Source organism: Pan paniscus, chromosome 6, assembly GCF_029289425.2.
Source record: "Pan paniscus chromosome 6, NHGRI_mPanPan1-v2.0_pri, whole genome shotgun sequence".
Classification (NCBI taxonomy): Eukaryota; Metazoa; Chordata; class Mammalia; order Primates; family Hominidae; genus Pan; species Pan paniscus.
In genome coordinates, this window is record NC_073255.2 from 156,031,334 (window position 1) to 156,054,412 (window position 23,079).

The window sequence follows — 23,079 nt, forward strand, 5'->3', positions numbered from 1 at the left end:
TTTGGCTTTCTGTGCCTGGTTTGTTTCAGTTAATAACTGCTAGTTCCATCCATGTTGCTACAAAAGACATGATTTCATTCTTTTTTAAGGCTGAATACTACTTCGTTGTGTATATATACCACATTTTCTTTATCCAATTATCCATGGATAGACACTGAATTTTCCATATATTTGCTATCACAAATAATGTTGTGGTAAACATAGAGCACAGGTGTGATATATTTTTGATATATTGATTTCCTTTGGATAGATACTCTGTAGTGGATTGAATAGTAGTACTATATTTAGTTCTTTGAGAAATCTCTATACTGTTTTGTATAGAGTTTGTACTAATTTAAATTCCCACCATCAGTGTGTAAGTGTATTCTTTCCTCCACCATTTCCTCCATTTTCTCACCAATGGGATATTTTTAGTCTTTTTAATAATAGCCATTTTTTTTCCAAGATAGAAGATTAGAGGCTTTTAACATGCCTCAGCCACTTGTAAATACCAAGATAATGCATTAAGATAAACTCTGTTAGCTTTAACACAAGAAGAAAAATGGGAATCCACTGAAATCATGAAGGACATTTCAGATCCTGGGGAAGAGAATGAGGGTAAACAGCCCCATGTGAGTGTCCAGCTGATAAAAGTGAGTGAAACCATAATACATGAGAGAGGCAGAGAGCTTCATTCTGTGACTCAACTTTCCACAGGGGTTATGAGCAACCAGGCTGAAGCAGAGCACTCTGTTTCTCCCATGCACTGTAACTAACATGTGGAGAGGCTTGGAGGTATGGGAAGAAAAGACACTGGGAAAAGTAGCAGGCATTTTCCCAGATCTGGGACTGACAGCAGGAAGCCTTTTATTCCAGGTGCATATGAAGCCATTTTTAATCCAGTGGCATATAAAGCTATTCTTTGGAGACCTAGCAGTATGGCCATCCATGCAAGCATTTCAGTCTTGGGCCAGAGATTGGAGTGCTTGCTCTAGAATGGGTTAGAAACTTCTACAGCCAGAACTGTGGCAAGCACCCCAGCAGTAGGCACTGAAATTGTGCTCTCTCCTGCCACAGGCCTGGGGTGAGAGGAAAGCTGTCACAGTGACAGTTTCCTCTGGGCAACAAGACTTGCATCCAGGGCCAGCTTGGTGACCTGGAAATGGTGTTTGTGTGCCCTTGCTGCATGCCCCAGTCTGCTTCCCTGAGATTATGTTGTAGTGGGATTCTCTCTGCTCCACCTAAGAGCACTCACTCCCATGGACCAGCAATCTGAGGCACCCCACCCTTCATGAAGCAGAGATCATAGTACAGCAGGACCCTCTCCTCTCTACACCCAGGCAAAACTCCAGGCATTCAGAACATCTGTTCATCTTCCTTCTGCATAGATTGTGATGCAGTGAGACCCTCTCTGTTCCACAACCAGGCAGGTCTACAAATTTGGAGCACCCATTTGTATGGATTAGCAAACTGAGGTGCCCCACTATTACTATGCAGAGATCCTGGGGCAAGCTGACCTTCTCCACTTCATGCCCAGGCAGATCTAGAGACATTCAGAGCAACTGTTTGCCTGGTTAAGCAGCTTCAGACACGCCACACATCCTGGGAATGGATGGTGGTACAGTGAGGCCCTTTTCACTCCACACACAGGCAGCTCTCCAGGCATTTGGAGTACCTGCTCGCCTGGATCAGCAGCCTGAATGATCCTACCCTTCCTGCACAGTGATTGTGGTGCAGGTGGACATCTCTGCTTCATGCCCAGGCAAAACTCCAGGTATTCAAAGGACCTGCTTGCCCAGCTTGAGCTGCCATGCCCTTCCTGTGCAGAAATCCTGTACCTCTCTAATTCAAACCCAGGCTGACTTCCAGGCATTCAGAGCACCTACTTTCTTGGCTCAGCATCCTGAGCTACCCCATCCTTCCTATGTAAAGATCGTAGTGTAGCGGGGCCCTCTCCGGTCCATGCCCAGGAAAATCTCTCGGCATTTTGAGCACAAATTTACCTGGATTACCAGCCTGAGTTGCAGTACCCTTCTTGTGCAGGGATTGTGCTGTAGGGCGTAGCCCTACACTCCATACCCAGGCTAATTGCTAGACATCTAGAGTACCTATTCTCTTGAATTAGAAATTTATGCCACTCCCACCCTCAGTGCAGAAAACTTGAGGCCAAAGAGGTTTCCAAGGTCCGTGCCTAGGCAAACCTCTGGGCACCTGGTGGTCAAACACTGGATGCTTCTGCCTGCTAATAGGGGACCTGTAGGAGGATCTGCCCAGCCTGGCCCCCGTCATCTTTCCCATCCCAACTCCCGGAGGCTGATCAGGGAGGTGAAACTATGTGTACTCCACAGATGAGCTCATTGCTTGAGGCAACAGAGAACTTCTCAAAGTAAACAAGAATGAAGTATATTCGCAGCCACACCAGCCAAAACCGGCTCTTACCTATCCGCGCCATCTACTGGCTTGCGGGTCAAACTGCAAGCCCAATATAAAACCTATTGACAGAAGTGCATAGGGCTGCAGAGGCAAAGTGAAAAGACCCCTACCCAGCACTCTCTACAGTCACACCCCTCTAGGAGGCAGGTACAGGGAAAGGGAAACAACTAATATTATAGAGAAAGTAAGAAAAAAATCTTACCTGCATGAAAATAATTACAAAATTTAAAAGCGCTAGTATCTTTGGATTAGAAGGAACCAGTGAAAGAATACTGACACCATGAAAAACGTAAAAGTGATGACACCAGAGGATCATACTGGCTCTCCAGCAATGATCCCTAACCATAATAGAAACTCAGAAATGAATATAAAGAATTCAGTGCATGGATTGCAAGGAAATTCAACAATATCCAAGACAAGGTTGAAAATCAACACAAAGAAACTTCTAAAGCAATGCAGGTAAGGAAGAAAAGATAAACATCTTGAAAAGAAATCAGTCAGAACTTATAGAAGGAGAAACCTCACTAAAAGAATTTCAAAATACAATTGAAAGCTTTATCTAAGGACTGGACCTAGCAAAATAAATAACTTTAGAGCTTGAAGACCAGTCTTCCAAAATAACCCAGTCAGACAAAAATGAAGGAAAAAAAGAATTTTAAAAAGTGAACAAAGTCTTTGAGAAATATGGGAATGTGTAAAGTGACAACATATGAATTACTGGCATTCCTGAGAGAGAGAACAAATAGTAAATAGCCAGGAAAACCTATTTGACGGAATAATACCAGAAAATTTCTCTTTTTTTAGAGAAGTAGACATCCTGACACAAGAAATAAATATGGCATCTGTGACATACTATACAAAATGAACATCACCAAGGCATATAGTCACAAGACTGTCCAAGGTCAATGTTAAAGACTAATCTTTAAAAAGAAAAGATTAAATCACATACAAAGGGAACTACATCAGGCTAATAGCAGACTTTTTATCAGAATCCTTGCTAACCAAGAGAGATTGGTGGCTTATTTTAAGCATTTTTAAAGAAAGGAAATTCCACTCAAGAATTTCATATTCCACTAATATAAGCTTCGTAAGCAAAGGTGAAATAAAACCTTTTTCCAAACAAGCAATAACGAAGAGAATTTATTATAACACCAGCCTTACAAAAGATCTTTAAGGGAATTCTAAACATTAAAGTGAAAGAATGATACCTGCTAACACAAAAACATACTTGATTACCTATCCCACAGACCTTATAAAATAACCACACAATGGAAGCTACAAAGGAAACATCTAACAACTCCATGGTAGGAACAAAAACTCACATATAAATACTAACCTTGAAACTAAACAGTGTAAACACCCCACTTAAGAGGCATAGTTCCAAGTTGAGTAAAAAACAAGACCTCTCCATCTGCTGTTTTCAAGAGACCTCACACATAATGCCACTCATTGGATCAAAGTAAAGGTTTGGAGAAACAGCTATCTCACAAATGGACATTTAAAAAGACCATGGGTCACTATGCTTATACTGAACACAATAGACTTTACACCAAAAACTGCAAAAAAAAGACAAAGAACAGCATTACATATTGATGAAAGTTCAATTCAACATGAAGATCCCATACTTAAATGAGATAGTTAACCTATTTAGAGCATCCACCATTAGAGCAACACCATTGATAAAACAAGTACTTTGAGACTTAGGGAAAGACTAAGATATCCACGTAATAATAGTGGGAAACTTCAAACCCCACTGAGAGCATTAGGTAGATCATCTAGGTAGAAAACTAAAAACTGAGTTTTGGAAAGAAAATTTACACTTGACCAATTGGACCTACCTAATAAACAGCAAATAATAATAAACCTAATAAACAGAACCCTTCACCCATCAACCACAGAATATATAATCTTCTCATCTACACATGGAACATACTACAAGGTTGGACTCATGCTCAGACACAAATCAAGTGTCAATAAGCTGAAAAAAAAAAGAAAATCATATCACTTGTACTGTCAGATCACAGTGGAATAAAAACAGAAATTAATACCAAGAAGATCTCCCCAAGCCCCACAATTACATAGGAATTGAACAACTTGCTCTTGAATGACTTTTGGCAAAGCAACAAAATTAAGGTAGAAATACAAAAATCTTTGAAATCGATGAAAACAGAGACACAACATACTGAAATTTCTGGGATGCAGCAAAAGCAATGTAATGGGGAACGTATATATTGCACTAAACACCTATCTCAGAAGTTAGAAAGATCTCAAATTAATAATATCATACCTAGAGGAACTATATAAACAAGAACAAACTAACACCAAACATTGGTTCTTTGAAAGGATGAACAATATTGAATGACCACTAGCTAGATTAACAAAAACAAAACAAAAAGAAGTTTCAAATATGCACAATCAGAAACAATGGTAACGTTACAACTCATCCCACAGATACAGATTATCAGAGACTTTTATTAATAACTCTATGCACACAAACTAGAAAGTCTAGAGGAAATGGATAAATCTCTGTAAGCACATAACCTCTGAAGATTGAATCAGGGAGAAATTGAATTTCTGAATAGAGCTATATCAAATTGCAAAATTGAATCATTAATGAAAAACATACCAATCCATAAAAGCCTTGAAGCAGGTAGATTTGCATTCAAATTCTACCAGATACGCAAAGAGCTGTTAGCATTTCTATTCAAGCTATTCTAAAAAATTGAGGAGGAAATACTCCTCCCTAAGTCATTCAAGGAAACCAGCATTACCCTGACACTAAAGCCTGCAAACACATAACAAAAAGAACAAACTACAGAACAATGTCCTTGATGCCATAACAATCTTCAACAAAATAATGTCAAACCAAATCTAATAGCACATGAAAAAGTTAATTTACCACGATCAGTTAGCCTTTATTCCTGGGATGATGCAAGGGTGGTTCAACATATGCAAATCAATAAATGTGATTAACCATGTGAACAGAATTAAAACAAAAATCATATGATCATCTTAATAGATGCATAAAAGTGTTTGATGGAATATCCCTTCATGATAAAAATTCTCAACAAACTAGGTATCAAATGAACATACATCAAAATAATTAGATATGTCGGTGACAAACCCACAGACAACATCATACTGAATGGGCAAATGCTAGAAGCATTCCCCTTAACAATAGGAACAAGACAAGCATGCCCACTCTCACCACTCCTATTCAATATAGTGCTAGAAGACTTAACCAGAGCAATCAGGCAAGAGAAAGAAATGAAAGACATCCAAATAGGAAAATAATAAGTTAAATATCTCTCTTCACTACATTTGAAAAAAACAAAAAACTATTCTAAAATTTATGTGGAAGAAATAACAGAGCCCAACTAGCCAAAGCAATCCTAAACAAAAAGAACAAAGTTGCCTGGGCAAGGTGGCTCATGACTGTAATCCCAGCACTTTGGGAGGCTGAAGCAGGTGGATCATGAGGTCAGGAGTTCGAGACCAGCCTGGCCAACATGGTGAAACCCCGTGTCTACTAAAAATACAAAAATTAGCTGGGCGTGGTGGCACACACCTGTAATCCTAACTACTCAGGAGGCTGAGGCAGGAGAATTGCTTGAACCTGGGAGGCAGAGGTTGCAGTGAGCTGAGATCACGCCACTGCACACCAGCCTGGGCAAGAGAGCAAAACTCTGTCTCAGGAAAAAAAAAAAAAGAACAAAGTTGGAGAGATCATATTACCTGACTTCAGACTATACTAGAAGGCTACAGTAACCAAAACGTCATGGTGTTTGTACAAAAACAGAAACATAAACAAATGCAACAGAATAAAGAACCCAGAAATAAAGCTGCACACCTACAGCCATCTGATCTTCGACAAAGTTGACAAAAATAAACAGTGGAGAATGGAATTCCTATTTTAATGGTGCTGCGATAGCTGGCTAGCCATATGCAGAGAACTGAAACCAGACTTTTTTAGTAACAGCCATTCTGACTAGAGTGAGATATCTCATTGTGGTTTTAATATGCATTTATCTGATTATTAGTAATGTGGACCATTTTTTTCATATACCTTTTGCCCATTATTGTTTCTTCTTTTGAAAACATATCTATTCATGTGTGTTGCCCACTTTCTAATGGAATCATTTGTTTCATCTTGTTGATGTTCTTGAATTGAGTTTCTTGTATATGTGGATACTAGTCCAAAGGTTACTTCTTTATTTATGCAACTATAATGCATAGTGAAGCATTAGTATTCTTAGGTTTTTATTTGTACAGTCCTTGAGGGGTTTGAGAGTACAACTTTAAAAGTGCACAAAATTCATCATGATACTGGTCATAATAAACACACATCAAGTGTGTTAGCACACTATCATTAGACTGTAGCAATCCTAAACAACTGTAACAATTTTGTAACATAAAGCATAACTAGAAAACTTATTTCAAAGATCTCTTAGTATATATGACTGAAGTTTCTCAGCCATGGATGATACTAGTTTTGAATCAAACACTTAAATTAGTTTATTATGCCTCCTCTTATGTCCAGGTAAAATTAGAATGTCCAAGAATACACATTTCTTTGGACTGAGGAGTTTTTCAGAACACAGATTTTTGGTGCTAAGCCATGAAAATTCCATTAAAAAGGGGAAAAGTTGTTAACATGAGTTACATGGTTTCTAGTTTCTATAAATCCAGAAATGACTGTCCCCTCCTCACCCACTGTTAAATACATGTAGACTTGGGCAGGAATACAGGACTTTTTTTGATGTTTGATGTACTTTTGATTTCAAAGCAATTAAATCTGAATAAAGAGAACATCAAAGGGCAGATTAAGTCTCTTAAAATATTTCTGAATATTGTGGGGATTTTCTGAGCAGCCTGCTTCAGAAATTCTAAAATGTGATGAATGAGCAATCTAGTCTCATGCTCTGGAAGCCTTTGAAGACTTGAGGAGCAAATAGTGGGAATAGAAATGAGCAACTTTGATCAATGTCAAGGGACACTTCTCCCCTAAAACACACATACAAAGGACCACTTAATTGTACATTCTAGTAGCTTTCCTTCGACATGATATTTTGTTAGCAACTTTTCCTTCTCACAGAAACTCTTACTTATACTCTTGATTTTTTTTATTATCAGCATCAGTTGGCCTAGCATTCAAAGAAAGGAGTAGATGCTGACTAAATATTTACTAGTGGATACAAAATAGATCACATATTGATGTTCATAAAGAAGATATGAAACAGAAATTTCCCTTCTATATATATTACATTCATTAATGTATTTGAGTCACACTGGAACAAGAAGGCACACATTATATCAAACATGGAGGAGAGATTTAATTTTGTATTTTATTTTCTATTCTAAGCTTACTAGGACATACTATTATTCACTATCTTGACTAAATAATTATACTTCCTGAATCATATTACATCAGAACTTTGGTGAACAACAATGACATAGGAATTAATAGTAGACATGAAGGTGAGTGAATTAAATAAAAGGTTATTACTATATTCTTATAAAGTAATTAATTAAATTTTTAGCATTTTGTTTTGTTAAGATTTTACATATGATTTTTTTAAACATGCTACTTTATAATTTCATTTTTTAAAGCATTAAGTTTTAAACATCTTTGTACATCATTAAATATTCTTTTACATAAATATTTTTAGGTAACTACATAGGTATTCATTTTATAAAATTATCATGATTTTTAAAACATTTTTCATTGCTGGACCTATGGGTCATTTTTATTTTTATTACTGTAATAAAGAATACCGCAAATAAAACATTTAGATTTTCATGCTAATTGTTGTCTTATATAGCTTTCTATATATAAAGCCAAGGAACCAAATAATGCACAAATGTTTCTGGTTTTGTTAAACAGGCATTCAAACATACTATACAAACTTACTCTCCCAAGTATATTGTGCAACAGTACCATAATATAAATGATCATTAATTATCCATAATTTGTGTAAGCTTCATTTTTTCTTCTTATGTTAGAATGGAAAATAAAGCATATTGTATATTGATTTAGCTAGTGTATCAAGGCTGTTTTACTAGAACAATACATCATGATCATATTTTCTTTTTGACTACTTTAGGGATTATATTTAGTTTCATTCTTATAAAAATTTATAGCTTAATGAATAAATGAACAATGAGGTAATGTTCTTCAAAGCATGTCCAGTTTTATATCATGATTCATCACATATAAGAACTGCTATAGAAAAGATAATGCTATTCTAGAATTGCATATATGACAGGTTGATTTATCTTTGTATTCTGTGTGTTTTGATGTACAGACTTTTTAACGGCATTCATTCATTAATTTCACAGGGCATGCCTCCTATATGTATGACACCATAGTGGTTCTAGAGGTATATAAAATGAATAAAATACAGACTCTGCCCTTAAGGAGTTTAAAAACTAGTAGGGGAGAGACATGAAAATAAATAGCCATGATACAGAATGAAATGTTAAGTGCCTCCAGAGAGGTGAAAGCATACTCCAGGAAAATGCTAATAGATGCAATTGCTTCTACAGAAGGTAACAAGGTAAATTGACATTGGTTGGGACTTTAAATATTGAATAGTGTTTTATTCTTTTTCAGAACAGTCATTTTTTTGGCATGTTTAAAAATAATGAAAGGCAAATCATATTTCCGTATATGATAAGTAACACTAAAATACTCACATTTCTTAAAATGTCAATAATGGAAGGGATCTCAAAGATCATCTAATCCTATATGTTATTAATATCAAGACATGAATAAAATATTTTGGAAATTGAAGTATGCTTACAACAAAACCTCAACTATCCATAATCATGTAATAATTCTGTAAGGGTTCTAACCTTGACAAATACATTTGTCTGCTTCCTAGTCTATTTGTCCTGGGCAGCAACTTGACTTTTTACAGTTCATTTGGAGAGAAATCTTTAGCAAAACTACTTGGGATCCTTGATTTGATTAAAGCTAGAGGAAATTGTGGCTGAAAAAAGGAAAAAAAAAAGACTTAATAGGCTGGGCGCAGTGGCTCATGCCTGTAATCCCAGCATTTTGGGAGGCAGAGGCGGGCGGATTGCCTGAGGTCAGGAGTTCGAGACCAGTCTGGCCAGTATGGTGAAACCCTGTCTCTACTAAAAATTAAAAAAAAAAAAAATTAGCTGAGTGTGGTGGCATGTACCTGTAATCCCAGCTACTCAGGAGACTGAGGCAGGGGAATTGCTTGAACCAGGGAGGTGGAGGTTGCAGTGAGCCAAGATCGCACCACTGCACTCCAGCCTAGGCGCCAGAATGAGACTCTGTCTCAACAAAAAAAAAAAAAAAAAAAAAAAAAAAAAAAGAAGACTTAATATACTTTCAGATGATTGTATTATCTTTATTGATAATTAATATTTAAGTTACAATAAATTTATTGATTTTCTTTTTATTGGAGAGTATTTTCAATTGAGAATCAGAATATTGGGATTTAGTTTTTATTGTTTAAATAATTACTAGTATGAACTTAGGAAAGTCTTTAGACTTTTCTTGACATATATTTTCTCACCCAATTATTTCCAAGTCCCTTTTAACTATATCTAAAATATTTGCTTTTTTTCTTTGTAAAATCGTAAACAAAATACATATATGATATTGATATTACTAGATAGAAAGGCTGTGAAGTTGGCTGTTGGAAACTCTCATGCTCAGTTCTCATTACATCAACCATTTCAATTGTTTCAGTACGTGATTTTATAAGACCTTTCTCCCACTTTCCCAGTGATTACGGCATCCTACAAGTTATTATTTTTGTCTTCCATTTCTATTTAATACACTGGTAAAATTCTAAGCCAAAATTTAACTGTTAGTTCAAACTACTTTTTAAGGGTATAATTTTATGCTTTATTTGCCCTTTAAATAAAGCTACATAATTGCTCTAGAGAGAATAAGAATGCATGTGGGATATAATATAACATGTACCTTTTCTGAACAAGGAAAAAAAGTTGTGCAAATTGAAGCTGTAATTACTACATGCAGGCGTAAAGAAAAAATGATTTTCTAGTCACTGTATTCATTCACCTTGAGTAGGAAATTATAGTTTTTCTAATTTAAAAAGGTCACTTTATTTTTCTGAGCATTTGATTGGTTGAATATCACACACTTTTACTTTTTGCATGAATTGGGCTGTTTGGGGGTTACTGTCTAGAAAATGTTGAGACATTTATTTAAATGCAGGGTATATTATTGATTCCAGACTGTCAACTCAAGGCTAAAATCCTGCTTGAAACATGAGAAGTGGATAACCATGTGCACATGACTAGTACCTACCCCATGACAGTTTCTTAAGACCCTGTAGTAGAATTAAATTATCAGAGGTTATGGAAACGGCTGCTTGTGTCTAGTGAGTATCACACTGGAAGGCCATTATTGAGGCAGCCATAATTTTTATTCACAATACACACACAACCAATAGTGCCAAGATAATTCAAGACTGAACAGCCCATCCACACACCAACCTGTAGATTCCTGCCAGTTCATGCAAGTCAGGGAATTACCAAAAATAAATTTTAAAAATTAGAGTATATTCCAGTGGATTTAATTTTGAATGAATTTTTTGTCAAAATTTTCACTTTATCTATCTTCTATCCTTTAAAAATTGTTTTGTTCTGTTAAAATTGAATTTACATATTTATTGAAAATATTTACATTATGTATTTACTTTTTACTATAAGTACTCTTCAATATAGTTCAAAATATTTATTTTTCTGAATTATTTATTAATTTTAATTGACATAAAATTATTTATCTTTATTGTACACAGGACGATGTTCTGAAATATGTGTACACTGAAATGGCTTCATATCCAGTAAATGGTCTTGATACTAAATTCAGACCAATACAAAACCATAAAAGGAAACTACTGACCAATATCCCCAATGAACATCAATGCTAAATTTCTCAACAAAATACGAGCAAACTGAACCCAACAGCACTTCCAAAAGATGATACACTATGATCAACTGGGTTTTATACCAGGGATGCAAGGATGGTTCAATAATGCAAATCAATAAATGTGATGCACCACATAAACAGAATTAAAGACAAAAACTATATAATCCCAATAGATACATAAAATTGATAAAATTCAGCACTTATTCATCATAAAAAATCCCTCAACAAACTGGCATAGAAATAATAAAGACCATATATGGTGAACTCACAGCCAAAATCATGCTGAAAAGGGAAAGTTGAAAGCATTCCCTTTAGAAGCTGAAACAAGGCAAGGATGCTCATTTGCATCGCTCCTATTAAGCATAGTATTGAAAGTCCTATCCAGAAGAATCAGGCAAAGAAAAGAAATAAAACGTATCCAAATTGGAGAACTGGGCCTCAAATTATCCCTGTTCACTGATGATATGGTCTTATGTCTTGAAAACCCTAACCATTCCACCAAAAACCTCCTAGATTTTGATGAATGAATTAGTAAAGTTTCAGCATACATAATGAACATGCAAAATCAGTAGTATTTCTATACACCAACAACAATCTAGCTGAGCACTAAATCAAGAATGCAATACAATTTACAATAGATGCAAAAATAATAACAAGGAATATATTTAACCAAGAGGAAAACTACAAAACACTGATGAAAGAAGTAGTAAATGACACAAATGAAAAATAATCACATGCTCATGGATCAGAAGAGCTAATATCTTTAAAATGACCACAATGCCCAAAGCAATCCACAGATTTAATGTGATTGCTATCATTATGCTAACATCACATTTCACAGAAGTAGAAAAATAATCCTAAAATGTATATGGAGCCAGAAAAGGACTCAGATATCCAAAGCAAAACTAAGCATAAAGCAGGCTGGAGGCATCACATTACCTGATATAAAATGATACTACAAAGTTACAGTAACCAAAACCGCATTGTGCTGGTACAAAAATAGATATATAGATCAATGGAACAGAATAGAGAAACCAGAAATAGGGCCACATACTTATAGTCGGCTGAAGTTTGAACAAAGTCAACAAGAACACACACTGGGGAAAGGACAATATTTTCAATAATCATGCTGGGAAAAATGGATTTCTATATGCAGAAAAATAAAATGAGGCCTCTGTCTTTTATCATATACAACAATCAACTAAGACGTATTTTAAATAATTAAATATATGACCTAAGACTATAAATTACCAGAAGAAATCTAGAGAAAATTATTTTGAACAGTGGTCCAGGCAAGGAATACAGGACTAAGACCTCAAATGCACAGGCAATGGAAACAAAAATAAATGGAATTTAATTAAACTAAAAATCTTTTGTGCAGCAAATAAATAATCAACAGGGTAAAGAGACAATCCTCAGAATGGGAAAAAATACTTGCACACTATTCATCCAATAGAAGACTAATATCCAGAATATGCAAGGATCTCATACAAGTCAACAACAACAACAACAACAAAAGAATCCCATTAAAAAATGGTCTAAGGACACGGTAGGAATTTGTTTTAAAAAAAAGTCACAAAAGTCCAACAAGAATATGAAAAAAAGTTTGTATCATCACTAATCATTAGTGAAATAGAAATTAAAACCACAGTGAAATATCATCTTACCCAGTAAGAATGGCTATTCTTAAACAGAAAAAATAACAGTGGTTAGTGAGGATGTGGAGAAAAGAAAGCACTTATACACTGTTAGTGGAAGAGTAAATTAGTACAACATCTATGGAAAATTTTTGGAGATTTTACAAAGAACTAAAAATAGAACTGAATTCAATCAAGCAATCTCACAACTAGCTATCTATCTAAAGGAAAATAAATCATTATATAAAAAGACAACTGCATCTACGTACTTATTGTAGGACAATTCACAATTGCGAAGATATGGAACCAATCTAAGTGCCCATCAAATGATGAGTGGGCAAAGGATACACAATGAAACACTATGCAGCCATAAAAATGAAATTATGTCTTTTGCAGCAACATAGGTGAAACTGGAAGTCATTATTTTAATTGAAATACACACAGAGACAACACGTTATCACTTATAATTGAGAGCTTAGTAATGTGTACACATACAGGTAGTGTGTGAAATAACAGACAGTGGAGACTTAGAAGAGGGTGGGTGATGAGAAATTACTTAATGTCTATAATGTATGCTAATCGCTGATAGATAGACACTAAAAGCCCCAACTTCAATGCTTTGCAATATATCAATATAACAAAATAATACTTGTACCTCATAAAGTTATACAAATCAAATAAAATTTTAAATAAGATTACTGAGATCAACATAATGGAGCTTTACTCCTAAATTTTCTTCTAGTAGTTTTAAAGTTTCTGGTCTTACGTTCAAGTATTGCAATTGATTTTGAGTTGACTTTTTTATATGGCGTGAAGTAAGGTCCAATTTTATTTTTTTGCATGTAGATGTCCAGTTATTTCACATTTTTGAACATTCTGTCCTTTTCCCGTGCGTCCTTGGCACTTTTACAAAAATTAATTGACCATTGATGTGTAGCTTTATCTTTTGGCTTTATATTCTGTTCTATTGGTTAATGTGTCTGTTTTTATTGGGGGGAAGAGGATTTTTTTGCCAATACCATGTTGTTTTGATTATAATTGCTTTGTAATACATTTTGAAATCAATGATATGGTTTGGCTATGTTCCTACCCAAGTCTCATCTTGAACTGTAGTTCCAATAATCTCCACGTGTTCTGTAAAGGACCCAGGGGGAGGTAATTGGATAATAGGGGTGGATACCTCTATGCTGGTCTCATGATAGTGAGTTCTCATGCAATCTGATGTTTTTATAAGAGGATTTTCCCCCATTCCCTTGGCACTTCTCATTGCTGCTGCTATGTAAAGAAGGATGTGTTTGCTTACCCTTCTGCCATGAGTGTGAGTTTCCTGAGGCCTCCCCAGTCATGCTGAACTGTGGTCAATTAAACCTCTTTCCTTTATAAATTACCCAGTCTCTGGTATGTCTTTAATAGCAGCATCAGAATGAACTAATATAGTAAATTGGCACCATGTGTGGGGGTGCTGTTGTAAAGATACCCAAAAATGTGAAGTGATTTTGGAATTGGGTAATAGGCAGAGGTAGGAACAGTTTGGAGGGCTCAGAAGAAGACGAGAAAATGTGGGAAAGGTTGGAATTTCCTAGACTTGTTGAATGGCTTTGACCAAAATGCTGATATTAATATGGACAATAAGTCCAGGGTGAGGTAGTCTCAGATGGAGGTGAGGAACTTGTTGGGAACTGGAGCAAAGGTGACTCTTGTTATGCTTTAGCAAAGAGACTGTCAGCATTTAGCCCCTGCCCTAGAGAGGTGTGGAACTGTAAACTTGAGAGATGATTTAAGGTACCTGGCAGAAGAAATTTCTATGTGTTCTCATTGTTCAATTCCAAAGCATTCAAGAGCTGACAGAACATAAAAGTTTGGAAAATTTGCAGCCTGATGATGCAATAGAAAAGAAAAACCCATTTTCTAAGGATAAATTCAAGCCTGCTGCAGAAATTTGCATAAGTAATGAGGAGGCAAATATTAATTGCCAAGACAATGGGGAAAATGTCTCCAGGGAATGTCAGAGACCTTCACAGCAGCCCTTCCCATCACAAGCCTCAAGGCCTTGGAGAAAAAACATGGTTTCCTGGGCTGGGTCCAGGCACTCCTGCTGTGTGCAGCCTGGGGAATTGGTGTCCTGTGTCCTAGCTAGTCCAGCTATGGCTAAAAAGGGTCAAGTTACAACTGGGGCTATGGCTTCAGAGGGTGTAAGCCCCAAGCCTTGGCAGCTTCCACTTGGTGTTTGTCCTGTGGGTACAGAGAAGAGAAGAATTGAGGCTTGAGAACCTCCACCTAGATTTCAAAGGATGGATGGGAAGGCCTGGATGTCCAAGCAGGGGTATGCTGCAAAGGGCAGAACACTCTTTTGAGAACCTCTGCTAGGGCAGTGCGAAAGGGAAATTTGGGGTTGGACCCCCACAGAGTGTCCCCACTGGGACACTGCCCAGTAGAGCTGTGAGAAAAGGGCCAGCCTCCTCCAGACTCCAGAACGGTAGATCCACTGACAGCTTGCACCATGAGTCGGGAAAAGCTGCAGACAGTCAATGTCAGCCATGAAAGCAGCCAAGAGAGGAGTTGTACCCTGCAAAACTACATGGTCAGAGCTGCCCAAAGTCCTAGATCTATCTATAGATATAGGTATCTCTAGATATATAGATATATAGATATATATAGATATATATAGATATATATGTCTATATATCTATAGATAGATATAGATATAGATATCTATATCTATATCTATGTATCTATCTGTCTGTCTGTCTATCTATCTATCTATCTATCTATCTATCTATCTATCTACCTATCCTATTAGTTCTGACCCTCTAGGGAACCCCGGCTAATACAGTGATGAAGTCTGGGATTTGAGTGAACATTGTACATAATATGCAGTTTTTTATCTTTCACCTCCTTTCCAGCCTCTCCACTTCTGATTGTTCAGTGTCCAGTATACCAATCTGTATGCCTTTGTGTAACCATAACTTAGATACCACTTATAAGTGAGAATATGTAGTATTGGGTTTTTAATTTCTGAGACACTTCACCTAGAATAATGGCTTGTAGTTCCATCAAAATTGCTACAGTATACATTATTTTATTCTTTCTTATGACTGAGTAGGATTCCATGGTGTGCATGTATGTGTTTGTGTGTGTGTAATCAAAAAACAATAACCAAGACAATATCTTTAGCAGAGAATATTAAAGTTATTTAAAAAAATTATGGCAGTAACTACATCACTAATCATGGAAATACAAATTAAAACCACAATGATATATTGTGTGTGTGTGTGTGTGTGCGTGTGTATCACACTTTCTTTATCTACTCATCACTTGATGGACACTTAGGTTGATTTCATATCTTTGAAATTGTGAATTGTGCTGCAATGAACATATGCATGCAGGTGTCTTTTTGATATAGGGACTTCCTTTACTTTGGGAAGGTACCCAGTTGTGGGATTACTGGATCAAATGGTAGGTCTAGTTTTGGTTCTTTGATAAATCTTCATACTGTTTTCCATAGAGGTTGTACTAATTTACACTCCTACCAGCAGTGTATAAGCATTTCCTTTTCACCACATTCATGTCAACATCTATTGTTTTTTGACTTTTAAATACTTTTGTATGCAGTTCTCTCCATAATTTCTGTTTGATTTCTTTATAAAAACTTCAATATCTCTGTTAAACTTATTGTTTTGTTTGTTTATTGTTTTCCTGATTTCATGAAATTGCTTTTCTTTATTTTCTTAAATTTTGTTGAATTTTCTTAGAACAATTATGTTGAAGTTTTTGTCAGGTAATTTATATAGTTTCATTTCCTTGAGGTCAGTTTGGGAGATTATTGTGTTCTTTTAGTTGTATTATATCTCCTCGGTTTTTTGTGTTTCTCGTTGTCTTACATTGATGTCTGTATATATGAAGAAGTAGAAACTTATTCCACTCTTTGTGTCCTGGTTTTGTTTGAGACAGTTCTTGACCAGTCAACTCATTCAAAAATTCTGGGGAAGTCATCTGGAGTAGCTAGTATGTAGACTTGGTTTAGAGTCTTCAGGTAGTCTTCCCTGGTTCCTGGGCCAGCAGGTAGATAGGCCTGGCATCTAGGTTAATGGAGTTATGCCTGGAGTATAAACTGACTGCTTTGGACCAATTGGGTCTGAGTAGATGAACCTGGAACCTAAGTCTGTGTGGATAGGAATGGAGCTTGTATTCATAGCCACGGTTCACAGACACTGATCTGTCATTGAGGTAGACCCTGAGCATGAATATACAGATGCTGTCCAGATACTGGGATAGCCCTGGTGCCCACATCCTCCATGATGGGTTTAGAACATGAGTCCCCAGGGGCAGGCCTGACATTGGGGTGGGCCTGGAGCTTGAGTCTGTAGGGAAGGGCCTGAAGCCTGAGTTTGCAGGGGTGGTCTTGTAGCCTCTTTCTGTGGAGGCTGGTGGAACCATGGGTAACAGGAGTGGGTCTAGGTGCTGGCTCTGCTAGGGCAGGCCTGGACCTTGACCATGACCCTGGGTTCACTAAAGCTAGGGGCCACATGGACCAGGATAAAATTATGAGGCCAGGCTGGTTCTAGGCAGGCACTGAAACTGAGTTTGTGGGAGCAGATATGGAAACTGGGATTGCAGCTGTTAGACTTGAGCCTGAAGCCATGTGGCCTGGCCTGGGGCCTTGGATTGTATGCACTGGAGCCTATGTCTTTAGGTGCCAATTCAGTGCTTAGGGACTACTGGGATGAGCCTGAATCTGGGTCTACTAGAACATGGAACAGCTGGGCCAGGCCTAGAAGGTGGGGCAGTCTTCCATTTAGCAGGCCTATAATCTGTATCTATGGAACTGGCCTGGTGTCTGAGATCAGACATATCAAGTTGGAGGTGGTATGGGATTGAAGCCTGGGTCTCTGTGAGCTGATTTGGCTCTGGGTTGGTTTATAACTGCTGGGTGGGCCTAGAGCCTAAGGGATTACTTGTGGTTGGGTAGGCCTGAAATCTGCATCCATAGGGGCTGACCGGAGGGTTAGGTCTGTGAGTGCTGGCCTCATGACTAGAAATTTGTGGCCAACCGGGTTCTAGACCAGGCCTATGCAGCCAGCCTTGTGCTGTGAGCAGTTTGGAGCCTGGGGTAATGGGTACTAACCTGGAGTCTAGAATCCTGGGACTACCCCTGGGGCCTGAGTCTGTTGGGGGTGGCCTGGTCCTGGGTTGGGACCAAAGTTCAGTGGCATTGGATTGGAGCTTACCTAAAGCTGGGGCCAGCGTGGAGCCCGGATGCACTGGGGTTGGTCTGATTGAGGGCAGTCCTAGAGACAGAGGCTGACAGGCCTGATCTATTAGTCAGGGTTCTCTAGAGGTACAGAACTAATAGCATAGATGTATATATGAAGAAGAGTTTATTAAGGATTATTGACTCACAGGATCACAAGGTGAAGTCCTATAATAGGCCATCTGAAAGCTGAGGAGCAAGGAAGCCAGTCCAAGTCTCAAAATCTCAAAAGTAGGGAAACTGACAGTAAAGCCTTCAATCTGTGGCCGAAGGCCTGAGAGCCCCTGCAAACCACTGATGTAAGTCCAGGAGTCCAAAAGCTGAAGAACTTGGAGTCTGATGTTCGAGGGCAGGAAGTGTCGAGCAAGGGAGAAAGATGAAGGGCAGGAGACTCAGCCAGTCTAGTCCTTCCACATTCTTCTGCCTGCTGTATTCTAGCCATACTGACAGCTGATTAGATGGTGCCCCTCCGCCCCCAAACTGAGCATGGGTCTGCCTCTCCTAGTCCACTGACTCAAATGTTAATCTCCTTTGGCAGCTCCCTCACAGACACACCCAGGAACAATACTTTGCGTCCTTCAATCCAATCAAGTTGACACTCAATATTACCTATCACACCTGGAGACTGGGCCTGTGGGATTCTGATTGACACTGGGTGGGCCTAGAGCTGTAGACTGTAGCCATTGTCTGGGTCTGTGGGGGTCTTCCCAACACTAAGTTTTACTTGGGCAGACGTAGTGTGAGTGTGTGAGGTAAAGTCCGGTGCTCATTTTCCTCTCCTTTCCCACATGGAAGGTATGTCTTTCTAAACTTTGCCACCTGGGGTTGGGAGAGTGATAACAAAAATATTGTAAAATTATCCTACTGACTCCCTTTAATGTTTTTTTTTTTTCTTGTTTCTGTGCTACAGTCAGTTGCTGTAATTTCTCACTTTGTTTCCTTAGCTCTTGTATGGTATTTCTGTTCACAGATAATTTTTTAACTTGATATTACTGCAAGGAGAAGAGCACTGGGAAATCCTATTTGTCAATCTTACTATATCCAGCTCCTATTGACTACAACTCATTAGCATCCCTGAAAGAGATGGGGAGAAAGCACGCAACTTGAAAAACATGTTTCAGGATATTGTCCATGAAAATTCCTCCAGCCTCATTAGGGAGGCCAACATTCTAATTAAGGAAATGCAGAGAACTCCTCGAAGATACTACATAAGAAGATCATCCTCAAGACACATGATCATCAGATTCTCCAAGATCAAAGTAAAAGAAAAAAATGTAAAGGCATCTACAGAGAAGGGGCTAGTTACCTACAAAGAGAACCCCATCAGGCTAACATTAGACTTTTCAGTAGGAACCGTATAAGCCAGAAAAGATTGGGAACCCATATTCAACATTCTTTTTTCTTTTTTGAGACGGAGTCTCGCTCTGTCGCCCAGGCTGTCGCCCAGGCTGGAGTGCAGTGGAGTGATCTCGGCTCACTGAAAGCTCCGCCTCCTGGGTTCATGCCATTCTCCTGCCTCAGCCTCCCGAGTAGCTGGGACTACAGGTGCCCACCACCATGCCCTGCTATTTTTTTTTTTTTTTTTTTTTTTTTTTTAGTGGAGACGGGGTTTCACCGTGTTAGACAGGACGGTCTTGATCTCCTGACCTCGTGATCTGCCGGCCTCAGCCTCCCAAAGTGCTGGGATTACAGGCATGGGCCACCACGCCCGGCTTCAACATTCTTAATGAATATTTATTTCTTTTAACAGCATCATGTATGAATAAAGTATTTTTATATTGTATTCTTCAACCAGATTTTTAAATAATTAGAATGTTAGTTAGAAATAATCTATATAGGATTTTAATGTATTCTTTTCTCCTGAATGCCCTTTATAAGCTCAGTCATGAATATAATTAGAAAATATTAATTAATTGACACATAGCCAATTTTTCCTATTTAGAAATACAGATCGATATGGATTTTACTTACATCAGTCCTAAATATGATAATCAAATATATAATTTACACCTAAAGTTGCATTCAAATATTTTTGGTACTTGTTAATGCCCAGAGCTAAAAATACTCATATAATTAACTTTATATTTTAATGTAAGTAATGGTTATTTTGTTCCATGCTGTACCTGACTCCAGACCAAACATTTTTTGTTATTATGCACTGAATGAGAGGGATAAGTAGGTATTTAAATTTTTTCCATAATAAATTTTAACATATTCAGCTTTGTTAGAAAGTATTTGCATCCCGTGATTGAGACTCCAAAGCCAGCAATGCCATCGTTTGAGGTTGTGTATATTTTTGTTCATTTGTTTTCATTTTCTACACTTTTGAAGCCAGTGTTATCTACAGCTTTGAAAGTATTTCGCCTATATAATTCTTGCAGAAAGCCAATATATTAAAAAAATTGTCTCTCACATGGCCCGCCTTGTCATTTTTGTCCATAATTAGTACCACAGATTACTTCCAGTTACTTAAAGCTAAGCAAAATATCCTGCCTGGTGTGTTTATAAAAATACATTTAAGATTTGTGTGACTTATTTCTATTTTGGAAGATAATAAAGAAGAAAAGGTAGATATTAATGTAAAACAGTAAAATATAGACACTAAAATGCAAACTATATTATGATAAGCAGTCAGTAGTTGGTATGCTACTTATTAGCTTCTTTAACAATGTAATTACTATTAGCTTTCTCTCTGTCTCTCTCTTTTATCTTCTTAATTATTTTTTAAACTTTTATTTTAGGTTTGGGGGTAGATGTGAAGGTTTGTTACATAGTTAAACACGTGTCAAGCGGGTTTGTTGTATATATTATTTCATCACCTGGGTATTAAGCCCAGTAAACAACAGTTATCTTTTCTTCTCCCCTCCCTGCTCCCACCCTCCCATGTCAATAGACCCTAATAATGTTTGTTGTTTCCTTCTTTATGATCATAAGTTCTTATCATTTAGGTACCACTTATAAGTGAGAACACATGGTAGTTGATTTTCTGTTCTTGCCTTAGTCTGCTAAGGATAATAGCCTCTAGCTCCAGTTTGACTGTTTCTAAACCAAAGAAGCATGTTGTCAAAAATACATACATACATACCTACCTACCTACCTACCTACCTACCTACCTACCTACCTACATACATACTTTTCTCAGCTCTTACCAGAACTGGTCAAATAATACTCACTAATTATCTACAATTGGTTTTATAAATTCAGTACAATTTCTGTTCAGAAATAAAGGTACAAATTCTTCAAACATTTGGATTAGTGCTTATATGGCTTGGAACCTTTTATTAGCTAATAATTCTGGGATCTTAAAATACTTTAATGAGTCTTAAAATATAGACACTATTAATTTTTAGTACTTTGACATTTTGAAGATTATAATGCACATGATTAAGGCTAATTCAATAAGATAATTACATATATAATTTGCTTAATTGAGATGGATGAGTGTTGGAAAAAGTTGGCTAAGTATAGTGATCTCAAATTGAAGATTACATCTGTTCAGTTGAAAATGTGACCCTCCTAATATAAAGCACAATTCTGTCATTTTAATCTAGGACTAAATTCTGCAACTATTTCCTTTAGCTGTAATTTTCCATGTTAACAATTTTTTAGCAAATTAACAATGCTTTTTTATATGTAATTATTATTAGTATTGTTGGCATTCATTATATTTAAACTGGTTGTTAATATAAACATTAGAACTGTCAAGTTAAGTATCTTCAATTAATCTATAAATCATACATATATACTTCTTCATTTAATAATTAAGACATAGTTTTTAGAAGACACAGGACTGAGCTACTATGCTATTGTATGTATTTAGTTTAAAGTAAGTATCTTGGGTTGGTGATGGTGGCTCATGCCTGTAATCCCAGCAAATTGATTGATAAGCTGAGGTGGGAGTATTGCTTGAGTTCAGGACTTTCAGACCAACATGAACAGCATAGCAACCCCCTGTCTCAACAATAAATAATTAAAAAACTAACTGAGTGCAGTGGCATGCACCTGTAGTCCTAGCTAGTCAGGAGGCTGAGGTGGGAGGATTGCTTGAAACTAGGATTTCAAGGCTGCTATTAACCATGATTGTGCAACTGTGCTCCAGCCTGGGCAACAGAGCAAGACTCAGTATCTAAAATAAAATGAAATAAAATAAAATAAAATAAATACTGAGAAACTTTCTCTGTTAATTAAAAAATTATACTTTCATTATCTTCTCTATAACTTCTGTTTCTAATTCCTACAGAGTTGTAGACTATATTCAAAATTTGATTATCTGTTCATTGACAGATTGTCTAGCAAGTTTAAACGTGGTAGGTAACCACACAATTTTTCTACGACATACTCCAAATCTCACTATTAACTGTAAGAGAAATTTATCACATTTTCATTGTATAAATCAATAGTGAATTATTATTATTAGCTTCACTTCTAGATACAGCGGGATAATTGTGCTGGGTTTACCTTATTGTTGTAAACAATGATAGCACTGAACAGATATGAAAGATGACATTTTTCAGGCTTTCTACAATAGTTAGCACAGGTCTTAGATTTTTGAGAGAACGGAAACATGTCTGAGGTTTCATCCTACAGCATTTTCTGGCTGCAGAACAAGGGTGTGAAGGCCAATTGGAAAACAGCTCTCTTGAGAAGCTGAGGAAGTAGAAATAGAAGTTTGAGGGTGCTGAACTTTGGAATTTGTCAAGCATTATACCAAAAAGGAGAGAGCTACACCCAGAGAGGTCTCCAAAACGTCTGTTGTTTCTTCTAGAGACCTCATTGAAAGCTTGGCTATGTGTTATGAGGCTTAAAGAAAAAGAAAAAGAGTTACCGCAGGACCAACTGCTAAA